This window comes from Etheostoma spectabile, chromosome 10 (assembly GCF_008692095.1).
Source record: "Etheostoma spectabile isolate EspeVRDwgs_2016 chromosome 10, UIUC_Espe_1.0, whole genome shotgun sequence".
NCBI classification, from domain to species: Eukaryota; Metazoa; Chordata; class Actinopteri; order Perciformes; family Percidae; genus Etheostoma; species Etheostoma spectabile.
Genome location: NC_045742.1, coordinates 23146450 through 23154399, shown reverse-complemented (window position 1 = coordinate 23154399; position 7950 = coordinate 23146450). Strand labels below are relative to the sequence as shown.

The 7950-nt window shown below is 39.7% G+C and overlaps 1 long non-coding RNA gene across 1 annotated transcript in view; it reads right to left on the bottom strand.

The window, feature by feature from the left end:
- Nucleotides 1-758: 758 nt before the first annotated feature.
- LOC116696955 (uncharacterized) overlaps nt 759-7950 on the bottom strand; it is a 19879-nt gene continuing 12687 nt past the window's right edge. The window contains exon 3 of the long non-coding RNA XR_004333868.1: nt 759-771. This is a non-coding gene — a long non-coding RNA (uncharacterized LOC116696955). The remainder of the gene's footprint in view (nt 772-7950) is intronic.

Sequence of the window (7950 nt, the reverse complement as noted above, 5' to 3'; positions counted from 1 at the left end):
ATGCCGGTTAGATTTGTGTGCGACTGACCCGACTTGCTCGACGTCATGCACACGTGGGCAACGGAAATTCACGAGAGCAAGGCGGCCGCAGTTCTGAGACGCAGGCGGCGCAGTTGCTTTTCACCGACTGCAAGAGCCAGGCGGACCCAGGCGGACCAGAGAGCTGGGAACGCCGGCTTCTCAGCTGATTTAACACCTGATTGGTTTACAACATGAGACGTTTATATAAACTTTTTATTGTTTTTGAATCGGAGCGATTTTAATTGCTATTTGTCTGATTTAAAGATATTCTGTCCAGAACCAAAGTTTGTGGACTGATAGTTAAGTTTAGAAGTCAAAGAGACTAAATCCGTTCAGATCACGGATCATCTCCAGTCTGTTCATTAAAATCAGCAACAGGCGCATGTAGAGCACTTTGACAGCTACTCTGTCATAACTAAAACAACTGGAGACTGTGTACCAGTGGTATGAGGGTCTGATTATATTTTATTAAATCGGAATCGCACCACAGTGTTTTCATCACTCCTGTCCACTGAAGGCGGCTGGAATTGGCTGGAAACTGTCCGACTTTACCGCAGCTTTTGTCACCGCCCCCCGCTGCTACCGCTGCTCTCGTCCACTTTACAGGCGAGGCGCAGTTATCTCGAACGAGCCTATTGACCATATACTCGTATAATACTTGTACTCGGCAAAAGTGCTTTATCCGTACCGGATACTCGTTTCAGCCGAGTACTCGGCTCATCCTAGTCTAAAGTATATGTCACATTTTAGCTGCCGTACATATTTAACAATATCTTTTGCATTTCTAATCCAAACAATGTGCAACGTTGGCCCCACACTTACTTGTGCCCGTAGCAAGACACCTGTCAAGTTGAAATCCATTACCGGGCAACCAGATAGCTCAGTTGGTAGAGCGGGTGCCCATATATAGAAGTTTACTCCTCGACGCAACCGGCCCCTTTCATATCTTCAACTGTCCTGTCAAATTAAAGGCCTAAAATGCCCAAAAAATAATCTTAAAAAAAAGAAAAAGTTTGAATCCATGGACTAAAGGTTCTAGAGATATGCAAGCAAACACATACACACACATTCTGCAATTATAGATAACCAACAAGCAAGTCAACTTGCTAAAGAAGAAGAGTGCCTCACATTTTAAGGACACGCTGTGGGGTTGGGAAGAGACGTTTTGAGAGATTAAGAGAAAAACTGATACATTCAGGATAAAGATATGTGGAGTTTGAAAACAGTGATGCTGTGCATGGTCCATGCGGATCTTTACTAATCTGCAGGCGCAAAAGAAACACGTCTGATCACGCTGTTAAAGTTGTTTCCAGTGTGGACAAAGTAAACCAAAATATTTGAGGAGCTTCATTCCAGACATTTTGGTGGGCACCAGAGTGGGGAAAACCACAGAGCAATTATAAACTGCTACTATTGGCCTGGCACGGTGGATGACATTCACAAGTGGGTGAGTCGGCATCTTCCAATAATGAGGTGGAACCTGGGTAGAACACACATTCGGTTCGATAGTGGGAGCACAACGGAGTGAAATGTCTATTTTGCAAAGCTGACTACTGAATGTAACACTAAAAGTCCATCCTGGGTGATTTCAGGATGACTATGCCTGCTGATACATGTAAGCTCAAAGGCCTGGCTTTTAGTTTTCACTTTGATTGCAACGTGTTGGTCATCATTTTTGAAATTACATTGTCTGTTTGGATTGCCCAGTGTCCACAGTGACAGTCTGAGCAAATATTAAATAAAAGAGAATTTAACCCAATAGAGGTAAGGGAACAATAGCATCCACAATGATATAATGACCATGTCTTTTTTTTTCGGCAGGTAACAGAGCCTCTCAAATTGTGGAATAGACTCGGTAGGTAAATTTACTCTAACAGATACCTAACCAGTGCACGTTTGTCATCAGAGCTGTCGCAGGGGGGGTGCAAGGCTGTGCAAACTTAACAAGCAGGGCCTGCTCATGACATAACCGCCAAGAATAACTCAACGAACGGTGACCGCCGTTATTCAGACAGCTATTTGATTTGTTTTTAACCATATGCCGAGAATACAATGCACTGGTGTTTTTGGTAATGATTTGAGTTACAGTGTGTTATTGTGGGTGTGGAGAGAAACCAGGATTCAAACGTAAACCACATATATAATTAAGAGGGATCTTAAATTTTCTGTGAACAAGCTTTTTTAACTGATCTCAATCTTGTGAATGGACAAATTGATCCCGGAGCCCGAGATAACATTGCAATATTTTAAATCACTTTTTTTGGGGGAAATTATAAACATGCATGCTCCTCTTAGGAAATGTAAAGATTAAAGGGCGTGAAATCCGTGGTTTTCAGAGAAATTCTCTGACCTATTCTTGAATGTGTCCTGGGCAACGGTAAAAAATCCAAAAAAGCTCAGACTGGCAACATTTTAGGCACTGAGAAAAATGTTTAAATCAGATGTAAATGCGTTATGTGAAAGTTCAGCTAACCCCTCTAAATTTTAGAAAGTTAACAAACATTAATAAAAGTAATAACTCACTGTCTCAGTCTCTAAGGTACTGTACTGCCAAAGCAGTGCAGTGAAGTGATGATAAATTACAGATCAGAAAAAGTACATTCCCCGAACCAGCACTTTATGTATTTGGTTATTGATTGAGAGGCAACATAACGCAGAGGAGGCAAGAGGATTACTCATTGTCTAGGGAAAATGTAGCTGTCGATTTTTATCTTGTTCCTATTGCAACACAGGGTATACGATGCTCTTATAGGGTTAAACGCTAAGAATTTCTGGTCCGATAGGTTGGATCCAACATTTTTTAATATTGCAGCCGAACATTTTGCGAACTTTGCATCATTTTCAACCTGATAATTGAAACTGGATTAATACCTACGGTATGGAAGTCGAACATGTCACTCCTTATTTAAAAAAATGATCTTTTTTTAAGTTTTTTTTGTCTCGGTTTCATTATCTTTACTAGACTGTTATTGCCACACTCATTCATTCAACCCCAAACGGCCCGCATTAGACTCCGCCCACATAGCCTGGGTCTGTCCCAGGTTTTCTCCCTAAAAAGAGTTTTTTCACTTTTCTCATTTGAAAGCCATAATTTCTCGTCTGATGGGTGGGCCAAAATCTCTGGGACAAAGCAGAGAAAAGGGGGGTAACATTGCCCCTAGACCTATAAGGGGCCTCCCTTTTCATTCCAGATCAGCCCATCTCAGCTTTCATTTTCTCAAAGGCAGGCAGGATACCCAGGGCGTCGGTTTACCCTATCACCATTTCTAGCACTGGGGGACCATAGGCAGGCTGGGGGAACACATTAATGTTAAAAAACTCAAAGTAAATTTTTCAAGCCATGGGACCTTAAGAGAGATAACAGACTATAACAGTCAGAATAATGGCCGTTGGCCACGGAATGGAGCTCAGCTGATGTCACGTCATATTCTTTCTATAGCTTATACAGTATAGCATCCGACTACACATGCTGGATAAAATGAAGTCACTTTCCTGACTTCTAGCTTGCAAATTACATGTTTCTTCCGTCTCCTTATCCTAGTTCGCACTTTTGCATTGCGCACGTACATCATAAAGAAAAAAATTGGGGGATTTTTGCTAAAATACCAGGGCTCACAGTTTCACAACAAGTAATACAGTAATATACACTATCAGTCCCCACTATGAACTGTGCTGTGCTGATATTTCATGTTTGTCCAAAACTGATCATTTAAGATCAACTATGGTTATGGTATGAGTCTGGACATCAAAAGAGCATGTGTCCTACATCCACAGAACAATGCCTTGTGGAGTAATTTAACGGCACAATACAGGAGATATGTTTGTTTTTGATGTTTGAATGAATTTTAGCTCTTATAGAATAATCCATCTGATTTGTGTTCTATCAGAAGGCTAACTGAAACGTTATGCTTTATCATACCAAAGAACTCAAAGGCTTCCTGCTCCTCATTCCTGTACTTGAGTTTTGCATTTGTGGTCCTGAAAACTGGTGGCAGACACCCCGAACGTTGAGTTATTAAGTTATTATTGGATGCCATGAAGGAGGAGAGTTATTCTTTGGAGGTGCCAAAGGGAGTACAAAGTAGATAATTTTGTCCGACGGTTCTTATCCTTTTAAATATTCAGCCCATTTCAACTGCAATTTTTGGTAACAAAACAACAACCTAGTGCTCAAATAAGAGAGGGTCTGGGGGCCTTAAAACCAGGACCCAAATTCGTAGAGGTTGAGACCACCCGTCTACGTTACCTTGCCTCAGCACCAGGTGAAGGACAATCAACAATCAGTGCAGCTGCCGGACAATCAGCAATCCGTGTGACCTGACACCATCCAGGAGGAAATGACAGAAAATAGTCTTATGAGGAGCTTCTTGGTTTAAAAATCCATTTGGACACCTAAATCAAATCCTGCATTGCAGCAAACCATTGATGCAGGTAAACATTATCTGTTACCTCCTATTTGGAATCAGGCATGTTAATGTTACAGGGAATTTGTGTTATTGATTGTGAATTAAGTCTACGGGCCAATGCAGTAACACAGAGGAGAGAAAAAAAGGGTTACGTTTTTTTTTTTGTTGCCTCGCATTTAATGGCTTTTGCCCAATACTCTTGTGTCATTGACGCGTAGTTGGCAGAAGTTAGTATTTCTTGTAAAGTTTGTGGGGACTGCGGCACCATGAGGGATGCAGATTTTCTTCTACAGCACAAAGTCACCTTTTGGAGAAAACTGTGCTCACCAGTTGAGACATATTGTACTGCCGGTAAAAGATAATCCAGGAAAACATGGTAAACGCTAGCTTGTTTGAGAAAAGCCTTTTTAGCTTCCTGTGTGCGGTGTGTTAGAAGGGGAAAGGAACCTAATCAAAAACTGGCTTTTGGAGCTCAAGCTCTTTTTGGAGGAATCATGAATGAAAGCAGCAGGCCACAAGGTAAAATTAAGTTGCTCAGCAGAGAGAAAAACATACGCTACATTTTCTTGAGTAGTTGCCTTTCCATACATCTGCGTTTTCTTATGAGGTTTTGCATTTTAAGATATTTAAAGGACCATCTGGGACGTGCGTTGCAAATTAGCTTAGACTATAAATACTGTGGAGTGTGGCAAAGGTCTATGCTACACACTTGTTCCTATACAAAAAACAAAAATGTTTATTTTTAATGTGTATAATTACTAAATATTGAGTTAGTACTCATGTTGTAGCACAATTTGCCCCATTTTCCTCAGTCAATCTGTCATATATATAATACTAGATATATATAATAATATAGAAAATTATTAGATCTATATATTATATATAATATATATATATAGATCTCTCAACTTGTGGGAATTGGTTGACAAAACAATTAATAATAGTATAATGATGTCACTATTATTGTTAAAATGATTGTTTCTGCGACAGAATGTGCTAAGTTATACTGCAATGCACAAAAATAGGCAGTGGGGGCCGAGATAAATATTTTAATTTTTTTTTTTTTTACTTTGTACCTTCTGGCAGAACTTTCAGTGTTTTTGTAAACCAGATCATGTGGACACTACAGGTTGTCATGTGGGGTACCTCAGGGTTCTGTTTGGGACCAATTCTGTTATATTCCTCTAGGAGGAATAAGAGCCAGTTCAGTGACACATTACCATTTTTATGCGCTGATGATATCCAGCTGTACTGCTCCTTTTAAGATACTGAGCCCCATGAACGTTGTCCTTGATAAACTGTTTGACTGCATCAAACAGTGGTTTAAGTAACAACTATTTGCTGAGCCAAGATAAGATGGAAACTCTAATTATTGCCTCTGAAAGAAGTGTGCCGTTGATTAAGAAGTATATTGGTGCTTTAGGCTGAGGAATCAAGAATTAGGTGTTGTTTTGATTCTGCAATGTCCTTGGAGCGTCACTCCAAACAGTTAATTAGAAACTGCTACTCCAAAATTTGGTGTTGAAGGTTGAATTGGAAATGATCATCCATGCTTTCAACTTGTCCCGTTTAGATACAGTTTGACAAGAAAAAGCTTTTTTTTTGTTTGCGTACTGTTCAGATAATCATTGGAGGCTTTCAACACAAAAACAAAGATGGCACATCACCCCTGTTTGGCATCACTTAACTGGTTAACAGTTCATTAAAAATTAATTTTAGTGATCCCCGCACACATCATTAAACCGAGGCATCCATCTTTTCAGTGGCACCTGAGGATGGGGGTGTTGTGTGGTGTGTGTGGTGTGTGTGTTCGGGAGTGCTCTGTGTGTGTGTGAATTATTGGGGCTAAATCCTGCTCCATTCTCAGGGTTCATTCAATTAGTAGTCAAAATCTCATGTGGATGTGTGAATCCATTTTACATAGGATATCTAGAGACAAATACAGAGTCAACCTACACGGTCAACCCCAAATTTTTGCGACTCTCTGTCCTGGACCCTGGTCTTATTCACAAAGGGTGGGGTCTCTTGGCACAGTGGGTCTGTGTGGTGCCATTCGTATCTTCAATTGGAATGTGACTTAAAGTTTATGACCTCAGTTCAGGACTGGCAAAGCAAAAGATCAGTGGGCCTAAAGAACATCATCAATTAACTTCTGACACATTTGTAGAGCGGATTATAACAAAAAGTAACAGAACATCTTATATCATAAAACGAAGTATTGCAACATCTTAATGTAACAAACAATCAAACTATTATTATGACAACAAACTAAACGCATGCAACATGTCTTCCATTATGGTGAAAAAGCTTTTACCTTTTGACTTGAATGTATAATGCAATCACCCACAAGTTTAAGCACATAACATTTTAAATTCCAACAGAATGTTTTGTATTACTCTTTAATTGAATCGTAAATCATGGACTGGTTAGTCCATGTCTGGGTTAGTGTTGACACACACTGATTCGGTTTGTTAATGCTAAAAACAATACATTTTTTTTCTAAATCGAGTCCAGATGTTTCGTTGCTTCCTATAGATGTGGAGAACAGAGCTGAAACAGCGGCTGCTGGATGTAACACTGTTTAACAAATGTATTTGAATTGTGCTCAGTGTGTCCTGAACACTATTTTGAGGGAAAGGCAAGCAAAAACATTCTATTCACATAATATGTGATGCAACCCCAGGTGGTGTCCTTGAGGGTGGTTGGGAAAATAATGAACGTTTCCTTTTTAAGGACTTTTCAAAAAAGAGGAAAATCGTCACAATGGGGAATGATCACTAGGTAAACATAGGATCGATTTTTGCGGGAGTGCAGGGTCGTGCTATGATAATGGGATAACATGGCAGGAAAGTGAGAGGAGTGCACGTTCACATACGTAATAAAATCCCTTTTGCAACAATAAATACAACAATGTGGTTGCAATTATTAAGTAAAATGTAATGAACAAGGGTTTTCATACTCCATAATATAACTTTATTTTTTTAACTTTTAATTTTTCTATTATCAGTGTGATCAAGTTTGTTTTTTTATTGGTTCTTTTTTATTTTCCCAACAGGTATGTGTGAGTGTCTGTGCCTGTGAGTGAGTAGTAAGATACCGGTCAAAGTTTGGGGTCACTTAGAAATTCCATTGCCCCCATTGTAGACAGAATCCCAGCTGAGATCAGTTGCATTGTTTTTTTAACCAGGGCAGTAATCAGATTACATTATGTGCTGAAATCATTGCAAATGGTGTTGCCAGTGTTTTTCTAGTTAGTTTTTTAAAATGATATCAGTGATAAACATAATGTGCCTTTGGATGATTGAATAAATGGTTGGTGATAATGGGTAATGTAGATATTGCATTAAAGATCAGCCCCCCCACTCAGATCAGCTGGGATTCTGTCTATAATGGAGTGGTATGGAAATTTCTAAGTGACCCCAAACTTTGGACCGGTAGTGTATATATGTATGTATATATATATATATATGGAGAGAGAGAGAGAGAGAGAGAAACAAAGAGAGAGAGGGGGGTGGGGGGTTGG